Source organism: Heterodontus francisci, chromosome 45 (assembly GCF_036365525.1).
Source record: "Heterodontus francisci isolate sHetFra1 chromosome 45, sHetFra1.hap1, whole genome shotgun sequence".
NCBI classification, from domain to species: domain Eukaryota; kingdom Metazoa; phylum Chordata; class Chondrichthyes; order Heterodontiformes; family Heterodontidae; genus Heterodontus; species Heterodontus francisci.
The window spans coordinates 17,589,726-17,612,370 of NC_090415.1; the positions used below are offsets into that span (position 1 = coordinate 17,589,726).

Sequence of the window (22,645 nt, forward strand, 5' to 3'; positions counted from 1 at the left end):
GTGTCGGGGGCACTGGTGATTGGTCACTCTGCACTGGGTGTCATTGTACTCTACATGTGACCAATCAGAGAGCTGCTGAATTCACCAATCCGGAGACGCCAAGGAGATGAGGGCGGAAAATAACGGCGCGAAATTGTCAGACTGCAAACGATTTTTCAAATTTGAAAATCCCGCCAATATATTTGTAAAACACAGAGCGGCTTCAATATAGATCATCACATTTATAGGTAACTTGGTTTTACCGCAAATATTTTAAAATCTTTTTCATATTGTATTATTCTACATGTGGTAACAATTTCCAGATTCACTTTCACATTCCACCATCTATTCGGGTTTACTCTCTATCCTTTTTGAAACATTCTATAACCAGAGGACAGAAAGCCTCTTTCACAGCATTCTGTAACCATTTCAGCTCAATGTTCCTAATGATACCACATCACTGATTATAGATTGATCCCTATTGGTGAGAGACAACAGCGGAGTGTATAATCTTAGTGTCAGGTGTCAAAGAGTGAGACTGAGGGTTCCCACACCACCGGGGTTTCTAGATAATGTACTGATTACTTATTGAGAACAAACTTGATCTCGGGATATGAGTGACTGAGAAATGATGTATGTGCGTTAAATCAGATTTTATTATCGAAATACAGCAAAGGGGCCGAATATGAACGCGTCCGTGAACAAAGCTCACAAATAGTCAGTAATTAATGATCGGGACATTATTAAGTAGAGACAGGAAGATCGCACGGGCAGTGAAACTGTATTAACCAGAATCTGTGGGATTAAAACAGAGATCACAAAGGCAGTTAGAAAATACTTGGTAAAAATATCAAAACAAATTGATATTTTAGAGATAATGTTGTAGCTTTTTGAGAGACGTTGTGGGTGGCTCTTAAAGGTCAGAACTCGCATTTTATACACATCCCCAGAGCTCTATGTTAATGAAGGATGGGGTGAAAACCATGTTCGTGATTGGCTGGTTTACAATGATGTCAATTCTTGAGATTCTCTATTTATCTGATTGGTTACTCTAGATAACCAATCAAATTTAGTGCTCGGCGAACCCACAACATTTCACAGCTGTCAGCTCGTCCGTTGCTTTTGCCTGTCACCTATCCACCGATATCCCTGACTTTCTCACTCCCTCTGTTACTGTCTCTTCAACTGGTTCGGTTTTGTTGCCACCAGCCCGTCACCTTTTTCATTCTGCACGGATTATTCCTCCGCACTTCAGCTCACTCACAGAAGACAAGGTGACCGAGTGATTAAAACGATGAACTGCTAATCTGTTGTGCTCTGTATGCGTGGGTTTGAATTCCATACTCCTTGTTTCTGAATGTTTAAAATAAGAGCACCGGCTTCGTGTTCCATTCGAGTGCGCTGGTTCTTTCTAAACAAGAAATACGGATGTGTAAAATAAACACAGTGACGGTGTTGTAGTGGAGTATTGCATCCAGTTCTGGTTATTTGAGGGTACAGAGGAGATTTATCAGAATGTGTGAAGTCGGTAGAGATGGATTTGTTCTCCATTGAATCAACAACATTGAAACAGCTGAAGAGACAGTAACAGAGGGAGTCAGAAAGTCAGGGATATTGGTGGATAGGTGACAGGCAAGATCAGTGGACGAGCTGACTGAAGGGAGATTTACAACAAGTGTGAAACATCATGACAAGTGAGACAAGGATAAACAGTTCCCATTAGCTCATTGTACAAGGACATAGTGACAGAAATTGAGGATTTGGGGCGAACACGGAGTGAGTGGTGATGATCTGGAACTCACTTCCCACAAGGGAGCTGGAAGTAGAGACAATCAGTTACTTCAAGAGATTATTGAATCAGCATTTGAAGGAATTAAACTTGCAGAGTTACAGGGATCGAGCGGTGGAGTGAGTGTGACTGGATTGCACTGTGGAGAGCTGTCATGGACTCGATGGGCCAAATAGCCTCCTTCCGTGCTGTAAATAACTATGTTTACTATTAGTTTCTGACTGAAAACTGATCAGTTTAAAGGCTATTTTAAATCTGTATTTATTCAAAAAATGATAAATTTCCAGGAGACGTACATGGATGATGAGAATCATTTTATAAATTGCATTGACTTGTTCAGTTTTAAAACTGTTATTTTTTTGTATTTTGTCTGTGTGTAGCTTGTACTCTGTCCCCGTCAGTTCCTGGTCTGTGAGTGTGAGTTTACCTCATTTTGTTTCATTCTGTTATCTGAGTGTGGGTTCAATCTTTACCCAGAGCGCTGTTTGTGAACTGAACTTTACCTATCTCCCTTTTTATTATTATTTAACAAAGATCTGCACACTCTTGTTTCTGACTGTGAACTCATTTATTAGTTTAAAGGACATGCCTTGTTTAACATAGATTTCATTAAAAGAAAATTGAAGCTCAGCATTGTGGGAGATACACATGGATGATGAGAGTCTTTTGTAAATTTTAATTTGGAAATCACATTGATAATTTTTATGTTATAAAATGAATCTGTATGATACCAGAATTGAGGTCTGACCTGCAGTAGAGAACTCATGTCAACTGCTTGGAAAGCAGATATTCTCAGCACTATACCACCATCACTATGTGAGTTTAATGTAGGTAAATGAGTACATTATTCTGTAACATTTATTTTCTGTTATGTGACTATGTCTGGTTCCAGTTCATCATGTCAGCCTCTGGTACTCTGTATGAGGTGGGATTAATGTGGTGTATGTCAGTTTCTGGTACTGCCTGTGAGTGTGAATATATTTCTGTATCCATCAGTCTCTCAAACTGAATGTGAGTGTGGATTAATTCATTTATCATCCGTCTCCGCAACTGACAGTGAGAATGTGATTCAATCAGTATCTCTCTGTCTCTGGTATTGTATGTGAATGTGTTGTTTATTCTGTGTTTTTCTGTGACTGGTAGAGTTTGTGAGTGTGGCATTCATTCTGTACCTGTTAGGAAATATTATTGAATGGCATTGTGGACTCTGTTTTTTAGGCACTCCTACTGTATGTGAATCAGATTTTTACTGTGTCTGTCTGTTTCACGTCATGTAATTGATTATGGGATGCATTATATAGCTGTCAGTCTGAGATAGAGAGATAGAGAGATAGAGAGATAGAGAGATAGAGAGATAGAGAGATAGAGAGATAGAGAGATAGAGAGATAGAGAGATAGAGAGATAGAGAGATAGAGAGATAGAGAGATAGATTTTTGATCTACAAGGCAGTAAAGGGTTATTGGGACAGCGAGGAAAGTGAAGTTAAGCACAATCAGATCAGCCATGATCATACTAAATGGCAGAGTAGGGTGGAGAGGTCAAATGGCCTACTCTTGGTCATATTTGTTATGTTCTTAAGATCTTCTCTTACTTGACATGATTTGTGGGCCACATTCTGTATCTTTAAATCTCTGGACCAGAATGTGTGTTTGGAATTCATTCCTTGTCTAGTGGGTGGCACAGTGGCGCAGTGGTTAGTGCCACAGCCACATAACTCCAGGGACCCGGGTTCCATTCTGGGTACTGCCTGTGTGGAGTTTGCAAGTTCTCCCTGTGACCGTGTGGGTTTTCGCCAAGTGCTTCGGTTTCCTGCCACAGCCATAAGACTTGCAGGTGATAGGTAAATTGCCGCTAGAAGATAGTCGGGATAGGCTGGTCGGGAATATGAGATTACTGTGGGGTTAGTATAAATGGGTAGTTGTTGGTCGCCACAGACTCGGTGGGCCGAAGGGTCTGTTTCAGTGCTGTATCTCTAAATAAATGTATCTGCCTCTGAGGGAGTGTGCAAGTGTGAGATTAATTCTGTAGCAGCCAGTATGCGTACTGTACATGCATGTTGGATCCATTCAGTATATGTAAATTATGGGTATGATATGTGATTCATTCTCCATCCATTAGGCTCTGGTACCCTGTTTCAGTGTCAGGTTCAATTTGCATCTCTGTGATGTCTGTGTGATCCTTCAGTACTTAATATGTACCTCAAGCATTCTGTTGGCTGCTGTTAAATTTTTTCGTGTATCAATATTTTTTTCCTTGTGTTTAATATAAAATAGGAATTAACTATTTCATAGCTGTCTATTTTGTTCAATTCTTGGACATGAGTTGTGAATTGGTATCCAATTCCTTGCTCTGCCAAATTAATTGTGAGTGTTAATCTTTCAATCTGATACATGACCTGGTATGTGCAGTCAAATTACACCATTTTGTAAAAAAAAAAAGAATGAATACTGTATGTTTCTGTCTGACCCTTAGTGACATGTTTGGACTGGTTTGTAATCTGTAGCTCAGTTGATATTGTGGGGGACTTTATTGGGATTCATTCTGTCGCTTTCAATCAGGTAAATTTTGCCTGTTCTAGTTAAGATATCTTATTTGAAATGTAGTCAAATTGACAGTGTATTTAAATCTGATAATGAGTGTGTTTTTAGACTGGGTTTGATGTATCTACCAGTCAGCTGGAGTAAAATAGATACAACTTCTATCTCTCCTGCTCTGCTTGACTGTTGGATTGAAAATGTGTCTCTTGATCTTGGGATCAGTGTGGGTCTGACTACTTCTTTTGTTTGTTACAGTGGAAATGATGAGCTGGCTGTGTCACTGTGCTTTGAGAGTGATACTGTATCTACCTACTGTGTGTTGGAACAAGCTGGGTGCACTTTTCCTTGTGTCCAGGAGTCAGGACTTTCATTCTGGTTCCTTCAAATGTTTGCCTGCAGCAAGAAAAAGTAATTCTTATACTTGAAGAAAGGTCAGTGAGAAGAATCACAGAATCATTACAGTGCAGAAGGAGGCCATTTGGCCCATCGTGTCTGCACCGGTTCTCTGAAAGAGCAACTCCCTCAGTTCCATTCCCCTGCCTTCTCCCCATAACCCCACCAAATTCTTCCCTTTCATAAAACTTTCTAATTCCCTTTTGAATACTTCAGTCAAACCTGCCTCCATCAAATTCTCAGGCAGTGCATTCCAGATCTTAACCACTCACTGCATGAAAAAGATTTCCCTCATGTACCTTTTGCTACTCTTACCAAATACTTTAAATTTGTGCCCTCTCATTCTTGATCCTCTCATGAGTGGGAACAGTTTAGTTTAGAGATACAGCACTGAAACAGGCTCTTCGGCCCACCGAGACTGTGCCGACCATCAACCACCCATTTATACTAATCCTACACTAATCCCATATTCCTACCACATCCCCACCTGTCCCTATATTTCCCTACCAGCTACCTATACTAGGGGCAATTTATAATGGCCAATTTACCTCCCAAACTGCAAGTCTTTTGGCTGTTGGAGGAAACTGGAGCACCCGGAGAAAACCCACGCAGACACAGGGAGAACTTGCAATCTCCACACAGGCAGTACCCAGAATTGAACCCAGGTCGCTGGAGCTGTGAGGCTGCGGTGCTCACCACTGCACCACCCCTAGAGTTTCTCTCTATCCACTCTACCCAGACACCTCATGATTTTGAATACCTCTATCAAATCACCTCTCAGTCTTCTCTTCCCCTGGGAAAACAGTCCTAACTTCTCCAATCTATCTTTAAAACTGAATTTCCTCATCCCTGGATCCATTTTCGTGACTCTTCTCTTCACTCTCTCCCATGCCGTCAGGTCTTTCCTCAAGTGAGGTGCCCAGAATTGGACATCATACTTCAGCAGAGGCTGAATTAGTGTCTTACAGAAGTTCAACATAACTTCCTTGCTCTTGTACTTTATTCCACTATGAATGAAGTCTAGGATGCTGTATGTTTTATTAAACACACTCTGAACCTGTCCGGCCACTGTCAATGACTTATGCACATACACACCTCAGTCCATCTGCTCCTGCTCCTCGAATTATAACCTTTATTTTATACTGTTTCTCCATGTTCTTACTACCAAAATGAATCACCTTACATTTCTGTGCATTGAACTTCATCTGCCACCTGTCTGTCCATTCCACCAACTTGTCTATGTCCTTTTGTAGTTCTACACTATCCACCTCACAGTTCACAATGCTTCCATGTTTCTTATCATCTGCATACTTTGAAATTGTGCACCAAGGTCTCAGAGATTAACCTATATCAGCAAAAGCAAGGGTCCAAACACTGATCCCAGGGAAACTCCAACACAACCTTCCTCCAGCCAAAAAACATCCATTAACCACTGCTCTTTGTTTCCTCTAACTCAGGCAATTTCGTATCTAGTTGCGACTGTGCATTTTACTGCATGAACTATAAGTTTGCTCACATGTCTGTTGTGTGGCACTGTATCAAACACCTTTTGAAGGTCCATGTACACCACATCAACTGCATTGCCCTCATCAACCCTCTCTGTTACCTCCACAAAAGACTTCAGCAATTTGGTTAAACATGATTTTCCCTGAAGAAATCCATGCTGCTTTTCCTTAATTAACTCACATTTAGAGTCATCGAGTTCGACAGCACATAAATAGGCCCTTCAGCCCATCATGTACATCAGGTACCTCAGTATTCTAATCCCATTTTCCAGCACTTGGTCAGTATCCTTGTACGCTATGGCAGTTCAAATGTTCATCCAAATACTGCTTGAATGTTGTGAGGGTTTCTGCCTCTACCATCTCTTCAGGCAGTGTGATCCACATTCCAACCATCTTCTGGGTGAAAGCATTTTTCCTCAAAGCCCCTCTAAACCTCCTGCTCCTTACCTTAAATCTCTGTCCCCTGGTTATTGACATCTCTGCTCAGGGAAAAAAATCTTCCTATCTCTGCTTCTCATAATTTTGTTTATTTTTTTTATTTAGAGATACAGCACTGAAACAGGCCCTTCGGCCCACCGAGTCTGTGCCGACCATCAACCACCCATTTATACTAATCCTACACTAATTCCATATTCCTACCACATCCGCACCTGTCCCTATATTTCCCTCCCAGCTACCTATACTAGGGGAAATTTATAATTGCCAATTTACCTTTCAACCTGCAAGTCTTTGGCATGTGGGAGGAAACCAGAGCATCCGGAGGAAACCCACACAGACACAGGGAGAACTTGCAAACTCCACACAGGCAGTACCCAGAATTAAACCCGGGTCGCTGGAGCTGTGAGGCTGCGGTGCTAACCACTGCACCACTGTGCTGGCCAAGTCAGGTTGCCCCTCATCCATCTTTGCTTTAATAGTCCCTGTGACTATTGATTTTGCCCCCAATTATTTTTTCTCTCTGTTTTTCCAACACTGAATTTAAACTAACTGGCCTGTAGTTGATGGGCTTATATTTACACCCTTTTTTGAAAAATTCTGCAGTTCTTTAGCACCACCACCGAGTCTAAGGAAGAGTGAAAAATTATGGCCAGATCTTCTGTGATTTCCACCCTCACTTCCCTCAGTTTCCTTAGATGCATCTCATCTGGCTCTGGTGCTTTATCCACTTTAAGTACAGACAGACTATCTAATATTTCTTCTTTATCAATTTTAAAACCCTTTAATATCTGACTTACCTCCTCTTTCAACATTACCAAGGAAGAAGATGCAACCCAGTCAAAGACAGATGCAAAGTATTGCTTTAATACCTCAGCTATGCCCTCTGCCTCCATGTGTAAATCCCCTTTCTGGTCCCTAATCGGCCGCACTCCTCCTTTTACCACCTTTTTACTATTTATATGCTTATAGAAAACGTTGGGATTTCCTTTAATGCTCGCTGGCCGTCTCTTTTCATCTTCTCTCATTGGTTCTCCCATTTGTTTTTTTTTCACTTCCCCTCTGGACCTTCTATATTCAGCCTGGTTCACAGTAATATTTTCTACCTGGCATCTCTCAGAAGCACACTTTTTCTTCTTTATCTTAATCTCTACCTCTTTTGCCATCCAAGGAGTTCTGGGTTTGTTTGTTTTAATTTTCCCCTTCAAGGGAACATACGTCGACTGTGCCCGAACTATCTGTTCTTTGAAGGTAACCCAATGTTCATCTACCTTTTTTTTGCTGCCAGCTTTTGACTCCAATTTATTCGCCCCAGCTCCATCCTTACCCCATTGAAGTTGACTTTCCCCCAGTTAATTATTCTTACCTTGGATTTCTCTTTGTCCTTTTCCAGAGTCAACCTAAACCTTATGATACAATGATCACTATCCCCTAAATGCTCTCCTACTGATACGTGATCCACTTGGCCCACCTCATTCCCAAGAACCAGGTCTAGCAGTGCCTCCTTTCTCGTTGGACTAGCAACATACTGTTGTCGAAAATTTTCCTGAACATACTGTAGGAACTCTTGCCCCTCACTGCCCTTCACACTGTTATTATCCCAGTCTATGTTTGAATAATTAAACTCTTCCATTATAACTACCCTATAATGTTTGCACCTTGCTGTAATTTCCTTGCAAATTTGTTTTTCCATGTCCTACCCACTAGCTGGTGGCCGATAGACAACACCGAGCAATGTAACTGCAGCTTTTTTGTTCCTTCGCTCTAGCCAAATTGATTCTGTCCTCGACCACTCTGGGACATCCTTTTTCTCCAACACTGAAATACTCTCCTTGATCAATACTGACACCCCTCCCCCTTTATTCCCTTTCATGTTTTCCCTGAACACCTTGTATCCAGGAATGTTTAACACCCAGTCTTTCCCAGTCTCTGTTCGAGCCACAACATCAAATTTCCACATGACAATCTCCGCCTGTACCTCACCAGTCTTATTAACCACACTCCGTGTGTTCACATCCATGTACCCTGATTCAGACTGTATTACATTCTGCCTTACTCTGATCCTACTTAATATCGTATTATTCCCTACTCTTGTGTTATCAATCTCCCCCAGTATTCTGTACATGTCGGTATCCCTCTCTATTACTTGCTCCCTGACAAGTTAACTGACATGATACAAAAGTAATCAATATAATCTTTTCAATAATAATCATTATGAACAATCGGAAAAAGAAAACCAGCAACACAAACAGTGTCTGTCTCCTGCAACACTCTGCTTCTGCTTCCCACCTGTTTGCAGCGGTTTTGCGACACTCAGAAACAACCCACACCCCGCACCGCTCCATGAATCGGACTACCCGATGGAGTCGTCACCTCTCCCTTCCCCCCACCGGCTCACTCCATGTTCCGGGACCAGTTTCAGCTCCACAAACTCCGACTCCCGCTGAACTTCCCCGCTATTCAATGTTAATCTCTGAACACATCTGCAGACTCGCTCCCAAACCTGGTGTTGCTGCTGGAAGCAGATGTTGTTTGTTCACTTACCCCGGGACCCGGATGTCTCCATTCGCAGCTGATTTAAACAATCTTCCGCTCACTCACTGAATGACGCTCAGAGACAGTGTTGGGGGAAGGGGAGCTCATGCGCTCTTATCCTCATGATGACGTCACAGTGGGCGGGGTTATATCGCGCGTGCGCTGCTCTCTGCAACAAAAAGCAATGGGAACTTTGCCCATTTCACCCTCATCAATGTGTGAACAATGAAACTGAACATGGGGTTAGGGTGGAGGGAGGGTGGGGAGGGCTGGAGGGAATCTATAACCTAGAAAGCCGGGAGCTGATCCCATTTAGATGTTCAAATTGCCGTCTCTCCCTGCAGGGTGTTTGTTATTATTGAGACCCTCCTCTCAAAACAATCCGACAGAAACATGGGAGGAAGGAGGGAGTCGGTGTGTTTGCTGGGACCTTGTAGAATTCATTTCAGTCAGCAAAGGTTTGTCTAACCGGAGTGAAACCCGCGGTCAATGTGAGTAATACTGAATGGTGATCTTCATCGTTTCATTCTAAACAAGAGAGACACGGAGCTGCCGCGATTATACCAGACACACAAACACAGTGACAATAGAGCCCGTCCCAGAGTTTCAGCTCCCGGTTGTTAAATGTCCTCATGTACACAGTCTTTGCTGTGAATTTTCAGGGCTCAGTTGCCGATGTCTCGTCCTGTATCCCTTAAACACTCGGAGCCAGGAGATCCTCACACTCCATTTTGAAAGATTTATGGACAGGAATTTTTCCAAACTTTGGCTGAGTCGATCATAACCTGCTGATCAAGCATAGTATTATTCAAACAATTAATGAGACATTCTGTTCACTACTTGGGTCTTGAACACGGTTTGATTAGATCAACAAATGAAAGGTTCAGCATTTTTCCAGATATAGCAGACAGAGCTGGATAGAGGGACTCAGGGTTTAATCCTGCACACACAGGACAGTTTGAGTGACAGTCACACAGGGACGGGAAATGGTCTCGATTCCGTTGCCTACTCACCCAACAAGGGCAGTTCGGGACTGACTAAACATCCAACTCACCATAATTCAGTACTGGAGAAAGACAGAGGCTTGTCCACTCCATCTTTCCTTACTGTATCTGGGACATTATGTGAGGGAAAGTGTTCCAGTGCCTCTCACTCTCAGAGAGCAACTGACATGTGTTTAGGCAGTCAGTGTTAGTCTTTCACTTACCATGAATAGGCGCCTCTCCAAGAACCTGTAAATCCAATATCCCGAAGCAGCTGTTCTACTCAGAACTTGGTCATGGCAGGAGAACCCCAGGAGGACAGTAGAAACACTTCAGGGATGTCCTCAAATCATCCCTCATTTGGGAAGACATTGTACTCTTCAGGGATATTTGTCAGGAACATGCAAAGGCGAACTCGACGCAGCGAAGGCAGCACCCACACGTCCGATGCAGTCATTTACCTGACCCTTCCAGCACCACCTGTCCCTGATATGACAGAATCTGCAGATCATGCATTGGACTTATCAGCCATTTCAGAACCCATCAAACTGGAGTGGAAAAAAGTCATCCTTGATCACGAGGGACTGTCTGAGATGGAAGAGAATAAATAGGCCAATATAATGATCATCAATAATAATGAACTGGATAGGGAGGAGATCGAGAGCAGGGAGACAGAATAGGGAGGGGAAGTTGCCTGGGACGTTTATATATTGTAACACATTGACAGAGATCCTGTTCTATTTGGGTAAAGACTTATTCAAGATAGAAAAATGTAAACTAGTCTCTCGATGACATATTGTACCAGAGACAAGCTCTCTATTATTTCCAAACTCAAAACAGGGCCAGATTATAAACAAATACTGTATTTCTCACTGAACCACTTTTACCTGTTGGACTCTCTGCAGATTCGCAGGACAAGGCCATTCAGATATATTTTCAGTCACTAAGAGATTCATTCTGATGACATTAAGCAGAGACTATCAGATGTTTAACTTTCATCCCTCAAACACTCGGATTCACTTTTACACTTCGACGACATCCGTTTGGACAGTTTAGGAGCCGCCCCCTCACCCCTTCCTCCGCTTTATTCCGACCATCTTCCAGTCTCAGTGTCACACACGTTACCATTAATTTGCTTTTGATCAATATAATTCAAAGGTTGTTTGCAGCGACAATCATAGAAATAATGATGACAGTGATTTGTACAAAACATCCCATATGCACCCTATCACCATGATTACAAGCAGGCAGAACCAGGGGAAGGAAAAATCTGGTAACAAAGACCATTATTTTTGACATCAGTGGTGAATTAATAAAGGACAACCAGTACGGATTTGCTGAGGGCAAATCATGTGCTACTAACATGATTGAATTCTTGTGGTTGAAGTTACTGAAGGTAGTACAGTAATTATTGGATACATGCTCTTCCAAAGGCATTCGATCAATTAGTGAATAACAGACTTACATGGAGAATAGAATGCATGTTAAAATTGACACTGGTATCCTGAGATGGTAGTTGGTTCAAGGATAGGAGCCTATTCTGTGACCTTGTATTATTTACACCTTCTCCTTTGTTATCTCTTGCCCCACCCCCGCTTTACTTGCTTTTCACCTCTGACTATTCTAATATTTGCTTGTTCTGAAGTAGGGTCACAGACCTGAAACGTTAATTCTGCTTCTCTCTCCACAGATGCTGCCAGATCTGCTGAGTATTTCCAGCATTTCTTGTTTTTATTTCAGATTTCCAGCATCCGCAGTATTTTGCTTTTATTTTAGAGTTTAGTAGTGAACTGATCCTTTCTGCTGACTGGGCAGAACTATGCAGTGGTGTGACGCAGAAAACTGTACGAAGAACATTACTTCAATAGGGCCCACAATGTTGAAGTTTGAGGAGGACAAAATACACAGTAATGTATGCAAATATTAAAGAGCTGTAAGTTTCAGGTAGATGTTACCTGAACAGAGGTGAGACAGAGAATACCCAACCTGTCTCACCTTTAGATTCCTGACCAAGATAGACCTACAAGGTACAAACTCAAGTTATGTGACCAAGTCAGAGAGTTTATTAGGCTTAACTAAGATGTACAAAGTTAATACTTAACAATGGTAATAGATATTCAGTAACACACAACACCCGTTCTTGTTTCTCTGCTTGCTGCCGCACGGACTTCTCTCCTTCTTCTTCCCTTGCTGTGTTTTCTTGACTGTATTCTATCTTCTCCTTTTAAGTACCAACGATCTTCTGTTGACCCCTCTCTAAGTGTGCTGACGATGTCCTGTAACACCCTTTCTTTTATCCTTCTTGTGGTGCAAGGATGTTACCATATTAGTTTTGAATTGTTCCAAGTGTCCTAATTGGTCCAGGGTGACATCATTGTTTGACACTTGTTAGTTAATGGTTGAATCTACACACAGTACAGATGTTTCCCGACTCTTTCTATTTTAGCAAGGATCCTAAAGGTTACATTCTTGCTGATCCCAGACATTTTTTTCTTTAATTCTGCCTTTATCTCATCTCTCTCCATGCAAGGAGTGCTGGTGACTCTCCCATTGTTCTCACAAAAAGGTTTAAACAAAGTATAGCCTTGAAAACACATTTCATAATAAAGCAAGCAACAGATCAAACAGACTTCAATATATTGATGTACAAATTAATCCTATTATTTTAGCTGTCCTTATTTGTCACAAACGTAAAATATGTCACAGTCCATCGCACCCACATTGTGGATTCTCCTCCAGCTACATGACTTGTCTTTTTTTCCCCTATGGCTATGTGCATCTTCCACACTGACACATCTCTCAACATGACATTTTAACATAGTTCAGTGAAGATGACCGTCATGCTTCACAATCCAACCTTAACATTGCAGTTCTTGCATAAATGTAAGCTATGAAAATGCTCTAAACTTTACACAGCGGTGAGCAGTGTTCAGGTGATACAGAAAATCTGGTGCATTGGGCAGAGACAATCAGTTGATCTATCAAAGTCTCTTGATGTAATGCTCCTATCTATACTACTTACAACACAACTATTCTTTTGTTATCTAAAAGCTTGGATAGATGGCTCTGGACTATGTTATCTAAGTAAGTGGTTGTTCTCCTTCTTTTTCTTTTTTTCTTCTTTTGGGCCTCCTTATCTCGAGAGACAATTTATACGCGCCTGGAGGTGGTCAGTGGTTTGTGAAGCAGCGCCTGGAGTGGCTATAAAGGCCAATTCTGGAGTGACAGGCTCTTCCACAGGTGCTGCAGAGAAATTTGTTTGTCGGGGCTGTTGCACAGTTGGCTCTCCCCTTGCGCCTCTGTCTTTTTTCCTGCCAACTACTCAGTCTCTTCGACTCGCCACAATTTAGCCCTGTCTTTCTGGCTGCCCGCCAGCTCTGGCGAATGCTTGCAACTGACTCCCATGACTTGTGATCAATGTCAAACGATTTCATGTCGCGTTTGCAGACGTCTTTATAGCAGAGACATGGACGGCCGGTGGGTCTGATACCAGTGGCGAGCTCGCTGTACAATGTGTCTTTGGGGTTCCTGCCATCTTCCATGCGGCTCACATGGCCAAGCCATCTCAAGCGCCGCTGACTCAGTAGTGTGTACAAGCTGGGGGTGTTGGCCGCTTCAAGGACTTCTGTGTTGGAGATATAGTCCTGCCACCTGATGCCAATTATTCTCCAAAGGCAGCGAAGATGGAATGAATTGAGACGTCGCTCTTGGCTGGCATACGTTGTCCAGGCCTCGCTGCTGTAGAGCAAGGTAATGAGGACACAGGCCTGATACACTCGGACTTTTGTGTTCCGTGTCAGTGCGCCATTTTCCCACACTCTCTTGGCCAGTCTGGACATAGCTGTGGAAGCCTTACCCATGCGCTTGTTGATTTCAGCATCTAGAGACAGGTTACTGGTGATAGTTGAGCCTAGGCTGGTGAACTCTTGAACCACTTCCAGAGCGTGGTCGCCAATATTGATGGATGGTAAGTAAGTGGTTGTTCTCCTTCCAGTAATGTGGATTGAGGGGAAATTTGATGCAGGTGTAGGTAAGTTAGACAAGGAGAACCAGTTCCCATTAGTTGATGGTGCAAGGACAAGGAGACACAGATAGATGGTTTTGGGAAAGAGATGCAGGGAAATGTGAGGAAGCACTTTTTGTTTTACCTGCGACAACTCCCTGCCCACAAGTGTGGTGGAAGCAGAGAAAATCAATGATTTCAAAAGGAAATTGGAGAAACACTTGAAGGAAACAAACTTGCTGCAGGGCGACGTCCATCAAGCAGGAGAATGAATCTGATTGGATGATGAGAATATTTTATCAACTTCAATTCTGTCAAGGGTTTGACAGATTTTTTCCTTTGCAAAATACTGCAACATAAAAATAAACAGCAATTTAAGATTGCGAAGGCTGGGAATCAAATCTGGGTCAACAACTTGGAAAACAGCGATGCTCACAACTATACCACCATCGCTTACTGCACTGTGTGCTTTGGTTTAATTCACAGAACGCTTTACAATCATTTTAACTTGCACCTGAGCAACACGTTTATGTTAATAAAAACACAATACTGTGAATGCTGGAAATCTGAAATAAAAACAGAAAGTGCTGCTCATATTCTGATCAAAGAACACTCACCTGAAACGTTAACTCTGCTTCTCTCTCCACAGATGCTGCCAGACCTGCTGAGTATTTCCAGCATTTCTTGTTTTTATTTCAGATTTCCAGCATCTGCAGTATTTTGCTTTTATTTTAGAGTTTAGTAGTGAACTGATCCTTTTTGCTTACTGGGCAGAACTATGCAGTGGAGTGACGCAGAAAACTGTACGAAGAACAATGTTTTTAACGGTCCCACAATTTCGAAGTTTGAGGAGGACAAAATAAATAGCAATGTATGCAAATAGTAAAGAGCTGTAAGTTTCACGTAGATGTTACCTGAACAGAGGTGAGACAAAGAATACCCAACCCGTCTCACCTTTAGATTCCTGACCAAGATAGACCAACAAGGTACAAACTCAAGTTATGTGACCAAGTCAGAGAGTTTATTAGGCTTACCTAAGATGCACAAAGTTAATACTTAACAATGGTAATAGATATTCAGTAACACCCAACACCCGTTCTTGTTTCTGTGCTTGCTGCGGCACGGACTTCTCTCCTTCTTCTTCCTTTGCTGTGTTTTCTTGACTGTGTTCTACCTTCTCCTTCCAAGAGGTAACGATCTTCTGTTGACCCCTCTCATTGCAGAAACTGACAGATACAGAGTAACATCAACCTTCACGTACCAGGAACTGACAGGGACAGAGTAAAATCAACATTCACATACCAGAAACTGACAGGTGTAGAGTAAAATCAACATTCACATACCAGGAACTGACAGGTACAGATTAAAATCAACATTCACATACCAGGAACTGACAGGTACAGAGTAAAATCAACATTCACATACCAGGAACTGACAGGTACAGAGTAAAATCAACATTCACAGACCAGGAACTGACAGGTACAGAGTAAAATCAACATTAACATACCAGGAACTGACAGATACAGGGTAAAATCAACATTCACATACCAGGAACTGACAGGTACAGAGTAAAATCAACATTCACATACCAGGAACTGACAGGTACAGAGTAAAATCAACATTCACATACCAGGAACTGACAGGTGCAGAATAAAATCAACATTCACATACCAGGAACTGACAGGTACAGAGTAAAATCAACATTCACATACCAGGAACTGACAGGGACAGAGTAAAATCAACATTCACATACCAGGAACTGACAGGGACAGAGTAAAATCAACATTCACATACCAGGAACTGACAGGGACAGAGTAAAATCAACATTCACATACCAGGAACTGAAAGGTATAGAGTAAAATCAACATTCACATACCAGGAACTGACAGGTACAGAGTAAAAGCAACATTCACATACCAGGAACTGACAGGTACAGAGTAAAATCAACATTCACATACCAGGAACTGACAGGTACAGAGTAAAATCAACATTCACATCCCAGGAACTGACAGATACAGAGTAAAATCAACATTCACATACCAGGAACTGACAGGTACAGAGTAAAATTAACATTCACATAACAGGAACTGACAGGGACAGAGTAAAATCAACATTCACATACCAGGAACTGACAGGTACAGAGTAAAATCAACATTCACATACCAGGAACTGACAGGTACAGAGTAAAATTAACATTCACATACCAGGAACTGACAGGGACAGAGTAAAATCAACATTCACATGCCAGGAACTGACAGGTACAGAGTAAAATCAACATTCACATGCCAGGAACTGACAGGTACAGAGTAAAATCAACCTTCACATACCAGGAACTGACTGATACAGAGTAAAATCAACATTCACATACCAGGAACTGAAAGGTACAGAGTAAAATCAACATTCACATACCAGAAACTGACAGGTACAGAGTAAAATCAACATTCACAGACCAGGAACTGACAGGAACAGAGTAAAATCAACATTCACATACCAGGAACTGACAGGTACAGAGTAAAATCAACATTCACATACCAGGAACTGACAGGTACAGAGTAAAATCAACATTCACATACCAGGAACTGACAGGTACAGAGTAAAATCAACATTCACATACCAGTAACTGACGGGTACAGAGTAAAATCAACATTCACATACCAGGAACTGACAGGTACAGAGTAAAATCAACATTCACATGCCAGGAACTGACAGGTACAGAGTAAAATCAACATTCACATACCAGGAACTGACAGGTACAGAGTAAAATCTACATTCACATACCAGGAACTGACAGGTACAGAGTAAAATCAACATTCACATACCAGGAACTGACAGGTACAGAGTAAAATCAACATTCACATACCAGGAACTGAAAGGTACAGAGAAAAATCAACATTCACATACCAGGAACTGAAAGGTACTGAGAAAAATCAACATTCACATACCAGGAACTGACAGGTACAGAGTAAAATCAACATTCACATACCAGGAACTGACAGGTACAGAGAAAAATCAACATTCACATACCAGGAACAGACAGATACAGAGTAAAATCAAAATTCACATACCAGGAACTGACAGGTGCAGAGTAAAATCAACATTCACATACCAGGAACTGACAGGTACAATACAGATCGTTGGCCGGTATTTATTTGAAGGCAGGGAATTAAAAAGTGACGCAATGATCGATCCGATCCATGAACGTTCTTGTCGGAGATCTCGAAATTACCTCCAGCTGAAATGTGAGCAGTTGGTATTCAAATAACTGCAGTAAATCGACTCTTTCAGAGAGGCTGTCAGTGGATCTTAAAAGAGCCGATCTGCTTGGTGCTTTATTTTTGTACATTGTGGAGATCTGCAAGGAGCTGTTGTGCTTGGTCACTGCAATGTCCAATCGTAGGTCAAATATTTGAATGAATATTTTATAGTAAGCGATGGTGGTATAGTGGTGAGCATAGCTGCTTTCCAAGCAGTTGACCTGGGTTCGATTCCCGGCCATCGCAACCTTAAAATGCAGGTTTACTTTATGTTGCAGTATTTTACAAACGAAAAAAATGTCAAAGCTTTGACAGAATTGAAATTGATAAAATATTCTTCTCATCCAATCAGATTCATTCTCCCGCTTGATTGGCGTCACCCTGGAGCAAGTTTGTTTCCTTCAAGTGTTTCTCCAATTTCCTATTGAAATCATTGATTGTCTCTGCTTCCACCACACTTGTGGACAGACATTGCAGTTGCAATGTAGCAGGTAAAGCAAAAAGTGCTTCCTCACATTTCCCGGCATCTCTTTCCCAAAACCATCAATCTGTGTCTCCTAGTCCTTGTACCATCAACTAATGGGAACGGGTTATCCTTGTCTAACTTACCTACACCTGCATCAGATCTCCCCTCAATCCACATTGCTGGAAGGAGAACAACCACCTACTTAGATAACACAATCCAGAGCCATCTATCCAAGCTTTTCAATAGCATAAGAATAGTTGTGTTGTAAGGAGTATAGATAGGAGCATAACTTCAAGAGACTTTGACAGATTAACTGATTGTCTCTGCCCAACGCACCAGATTTTCTGTATCACCTGAACACTGCTCACAGCTGTGTAAAGTTTAGAGTATTTTCATGGCTTACATTTATGCAAGAACTGCAATGTTAATGTTGGATTGTAAAGCATGACGGTCATCTTCTCTGAACTATGTTAAAATGTCATGTTGAGAGATGTGTCAGTGTGGAAGATGCACGTAGCCATAGGAAAAAAAAAGGCAAGTCATGTAGCTGGAGGAGAATCCACAATGTGGGCGCGATGGACCGTGACATATTTTACGTTTGTGACAAATAAGGACAGCTAAAATAATAGGATTAATGATATGCTTTGTACATCAATATATTGAAGTCTGTTTGATCTGTTGCTTGCTTTATTATGAAATGTGTTTTCAAGGCTATACTTTGTTTAAACATTTTTGTGAGAACGATGGGAGTCTCACCAGCACTCCTTGCATGGAGAGAGATGTGATAAAGGCAGAATTAAAGAAAAAAATGTCTGGGATCACAAGCATGTAACCTTTAGGATCCTTGCTAAAATAGAAAGAGTTGGGAAACATCTGTAATGTGTGTAGAATCAACCATTAACTAACTAGTGTCAAACAATGATGTCAACCTGGACCAATTAGGACACTTGGAACAATTCAAAACTAATATGGTAACATCCTTGCACCACAAGAAGGATAAAAGAAAGGGTGTTACAGGACATCGTCAGCACACTTAGAGAGGGGTCAACAGAAGATCGTTGGTACTTAAAAGGAGAAGATAGAATATAGTCCAAAAAACACAGCAAGGGATGAAGAAGGAGAGAAGTCCGTGCGGCAGCAAGCACAGAAACAAGAACGGGTGTTGTGTGTTACTGAATATCTATTACCATTGTTAAGTATTAACTTTGTACATCTTAGTTAAGCCTAATAAACTCTCTGACTTGGTCACATAACTTGAGTTTGTACCTTGTAGGTCTATCTTGGTCAGGAATCTAAAGGTGAGACGGGTTGGGTATTCTCTGTCTCACCTCTGTTCTGGTAATATCTAGCTGAAACTTACAGCTCTTTACTATATGCATACATTGCTGTGTATTTAGTCCTCCTTAAACTTCGAAATTGTGTGCCCGTTAAAAACATTGTTCTTCGTACAGTTTTCTGCGTCACTCCACTGCATAGTTCTGCCCAGTAAGCAAAAAGGATCAGTTCGCTACTGAACTCTAAAATAAAAGCAAAATACTGCAGATGCTGGAAATCTGAAATAAAAACAAGAAATGCTGGAAATACTCAGCAGGTCTGGCAGCATCTGTGGAGAGAGAAGCAGAGTTAACGTTTCAGGTGAGTGACCATTGATGAGAATATTTGCAGCACTTTCTGATTTTATTTCAGATTTCCAGCATTCACAGTATTGTGTTTCTGTTAACATAATCGGATTGCTCAGGTACAAGTTGAAACCATTGTACAGCATTCTATTAATCAAAACGCTGGACCAGCACAGTACAGTAAGCGATGGTGGTATACTGGTGAGCATAGCTGCCTTCCAAGCAATTGACCTGGGTTCGATTTCTGACCATCGCAACCTTAAATTGCAGGTTTACTTTATGTTGCAGTATTTTAAAAACGAAAAAAATGTCAAAGCTTTGACAGAATTGAAATTGATAAAATATTCTTATCATCCAATCAGATTCATTCTCCCGCTTGATTGGCGTCACCCTGGAGCAAGTTTGTTTCCTTCAAGTGTTTCTCCAATTTCCTATTGAAATCATTGATTGTCTCTGCTTCCACCACACTTGTGGACAGACATTGCAGTTGCAATGTCGCAGGGAAAGCAAAAAGTGCTTCCTCACATTTCGCTGCATCTATTTCCCAAAACCATCAATCTGTGTCTCCTAGTCCTTGTACCATCAACTAATGGGAACGGGTTATCCTTGTCTAACTTATCTACACCTGCATCAGATCTCCCCTCAATCCACATTGCTGGAAGGAGAACAACCACCTACTTAGATAACACAATCCAGAGCCATCAATCCAAGCTTTTCAATAGCATAAGAATAGTTGTGTTGTAAGTAGTATAGATAGGAGCATAACTTCAAGAGACTTTGATAGATTAACTTATTGTCTCTGCCCAACGCACCAGATTTTCTGTATCACCTGAACACTGCTCACAGCTGTATAAAGGTTAGAGTATTTTCATGGCTTACATTTATGCAAGAACTGCAATGTTAAGGTTGGATTGTGAAGCATGACGGTCATCTTCTCTGAACTATGTTAAAATGCCATGTTGAGAGATGTGTCATTGTGGAAGATGCACGTAGCCATAGGAAAAAAAAAGGCAAGTCATGTAGCTGGAGGAGAATCCAGAAAGTGGGCGCGATGGACCGTGACATATTTTACGTTTGTGACAAATAAGGACAGCTAAAATAATAGGATTAATGATATGCTTTGTACATCAATATATTGAAGTCTGTTTGATCTGTTGCTTGCTTTATTATGAAATGTGTTTTCTAGGCTATACTTTGTTTAAACCTTTTTGTGAGAACAATGGGAGAGTCACCAGCACTCCTTGCATGGAGAGAGATGAGATAAAGGCAGAATTAAAGAAAAAAATGTCTGGGATCAGCAAGAATGTCACCTTTAGGATCCTTGCCAAAATAGAAAGAGTCGGGAAACATCTGTACTTTGTGTAGATTCAACCATTAACTAACTAGTGTCAAGCAATGATGTCAACCTGGACAAATTTGGACACTTGGAACAATTCAAAACTAATATGGTAACATCCTTGCACCACAAGAAGGATAAAAGAAAGGGTGTTACAGGACATCGTCAGCACACTTAGAGAGGGGTCAACAGAAGATCGTTGGTACTTAAAAGGAGAAGATAGAATATAGTCAAAAAAACACAGCAAGGGATGAAGAAGGAGAGAAGTCCGTGCGGCAGCAAGCACAGAAACAAGAACGGGTGTTGTGTGTTACTGAATATCTATTACCATTGTTAAGTATTAACTTTGTACATCTTGGTTAAGCCGAATAAACTCACTGACATGGTCACATAACTTGAGTTTGTACCTTGTCCGTCTATCTTGGTCAGGAATCTAAAGGTGAGACGGGTTGGGCATTCTCTGTCTCACCTCTGTTCAGGTAATATCTAGCTGAAACTTACAGCTCTTTACTATATGCATACATTGCTGTGTATTTTGTCCTCCTTAAACTTCGAAATTGTGGGCCCATTAAAAACATTGTTCTTCGTACAGTTTTCTGCGTCACTCCACTGCATAGTTCTGCCCAGTAAGCAAAAAGGATAAGTTCGCTACTAAACTCTAAAATAAAAGCAAAATTCTGCAGATGCTGGAAATCTGAAATAATAATAAGAAATGCTGGAAATACTCAGCAGGTCTGGCAGCATCTGTGGAGAGAGAAGCAGAGTTAACGTTTCAGGTGAGTGACCATTGATCAGAATATTTGCAGCACTTTCTGATTTTATTTCAGATTTCCAGCATTAACAGTATTGTGTTTCTGTTAACATAATCGTGTTGCTCAGGTGCAAGTTGAAACCATTGTACAGTATTCTATTAATCAAAACGCTGGACCAGCACAGTGTAGTAAGCGATGGTGGTATAGTGGTGAGCATAGCTGCCTTCCAAGCAGTTGACCTGGGTTCGAATCCTGGCCATCGCAAACTTAAACTGAAGGTTTACTTCATGTTGCAGTATTTTACAAACGAAAAAAATGTCAAAGCTTTGACAGAATTGAAGTTGATAAAATATTCTTTTCATCCAATCAGATTCATTCTCACGCTTGATTGGCGTCACCCTGGAGCAAGTTTGTTTCCTTCAAGGGTTTCTCCAATTTCCTATTGAAATCATTGATTGTCTCTGCTTCCACCACACTTGTGGACAGACATTGCAGTTGCAACGTAGCAGGTAAAGCAAAAAGTGCTTCCTCATATGTCCCGGCATCTCTTTCCCAAAACCATCAATCTGTGTCTCCTAGTCCTTGTACCATCAACTAATGGGAACGGGTTATCCTTGTCTAACTTACCAACACCTGCATCAGATCTCCCCTCAATCCACATTGCTGTAAGGAGAACAACCACTTACTTAGATAACACAATCCAGAGCCATCTATCCAAGCTTTTCAATAGCATAAGAATAGTTGTGTTGTCAGTAGTATAGATAGGAGCATAGCTTCAAGAGACTTTGATAGATTAACTGATTGTCTCTGCCCAACGCACCAGATTTTCTGTATCACCTGAACACTGCTCACAGCTGTATAAAGTTTAGAGTATTTTCATGGCTTACATTTATGCAAGAACTGCAATGTTAAGGTTGGATTGTGAAGCATGACGGTCATCTTCTCTGAACTATGTTAAAATGTCATGTTGAGAGATGTGTCAGTGTGGAAGATGCACGTAGCCATAGGAAAAAAAAAGGCAAGTCATGTAGCTGGAGGAGAATCCACAAAGTGGGCGC

At 41.4% G+C, this 22,645-nt stretch overlaps 1 long non-coding RNA gene and 2 other non-coding genes across 4 annotated transcripts; 2 read left to right on the forward strand and 1 right to left on the reverse strand.

Moving 5' to 3' along the window:
- Positions 1–191: 191 nt before the first annotated feature.
- LOC137356454 (uncharacterized) lies at positions 192–9,267 on the reverse strand. 2 transcript variants are annotated; one of them, XR_010971062.1, is made up of 3 exons: positions 9,184–9,267; positions 4,616–4,699; positions 192–1,390 (listed from the first exon to the last, which is right to left on the reverse strand). It is a non-coding gene; the product is annotated as an uncharacterized lncRNA (long non-coding RNA). The 2 variants fall into 2 exon arrangements; XR_010971063.1 differs by having other exon boundaries at positions 193–1,390; positions 4,620–4,699.
- Positions 9,268–17,588: 8,321 nt separating this feature from the next.
- trnag-ucc (transfer RNA glycine (anticodon UCC)) lies at positions 17,589–17,660 on the forward strand. Its single transcript has one exon. It is a non-coding gene; the product is annotated as a tRNA-Gly (tRNA).
- A 4,119-nt stretch (positions 17,661–21,779) lies between these two features.
- Positions 21,780–21,851, forward strand: trnag-ucc (transfer RNA glycine (anticodon UCC)). The gene has a single exon. It is a non-coding gene; the product is annotated as a tRNA-Gly (tRNA).
- Positions 21,852–22,645: the final 794 nt, after the last annotated feature.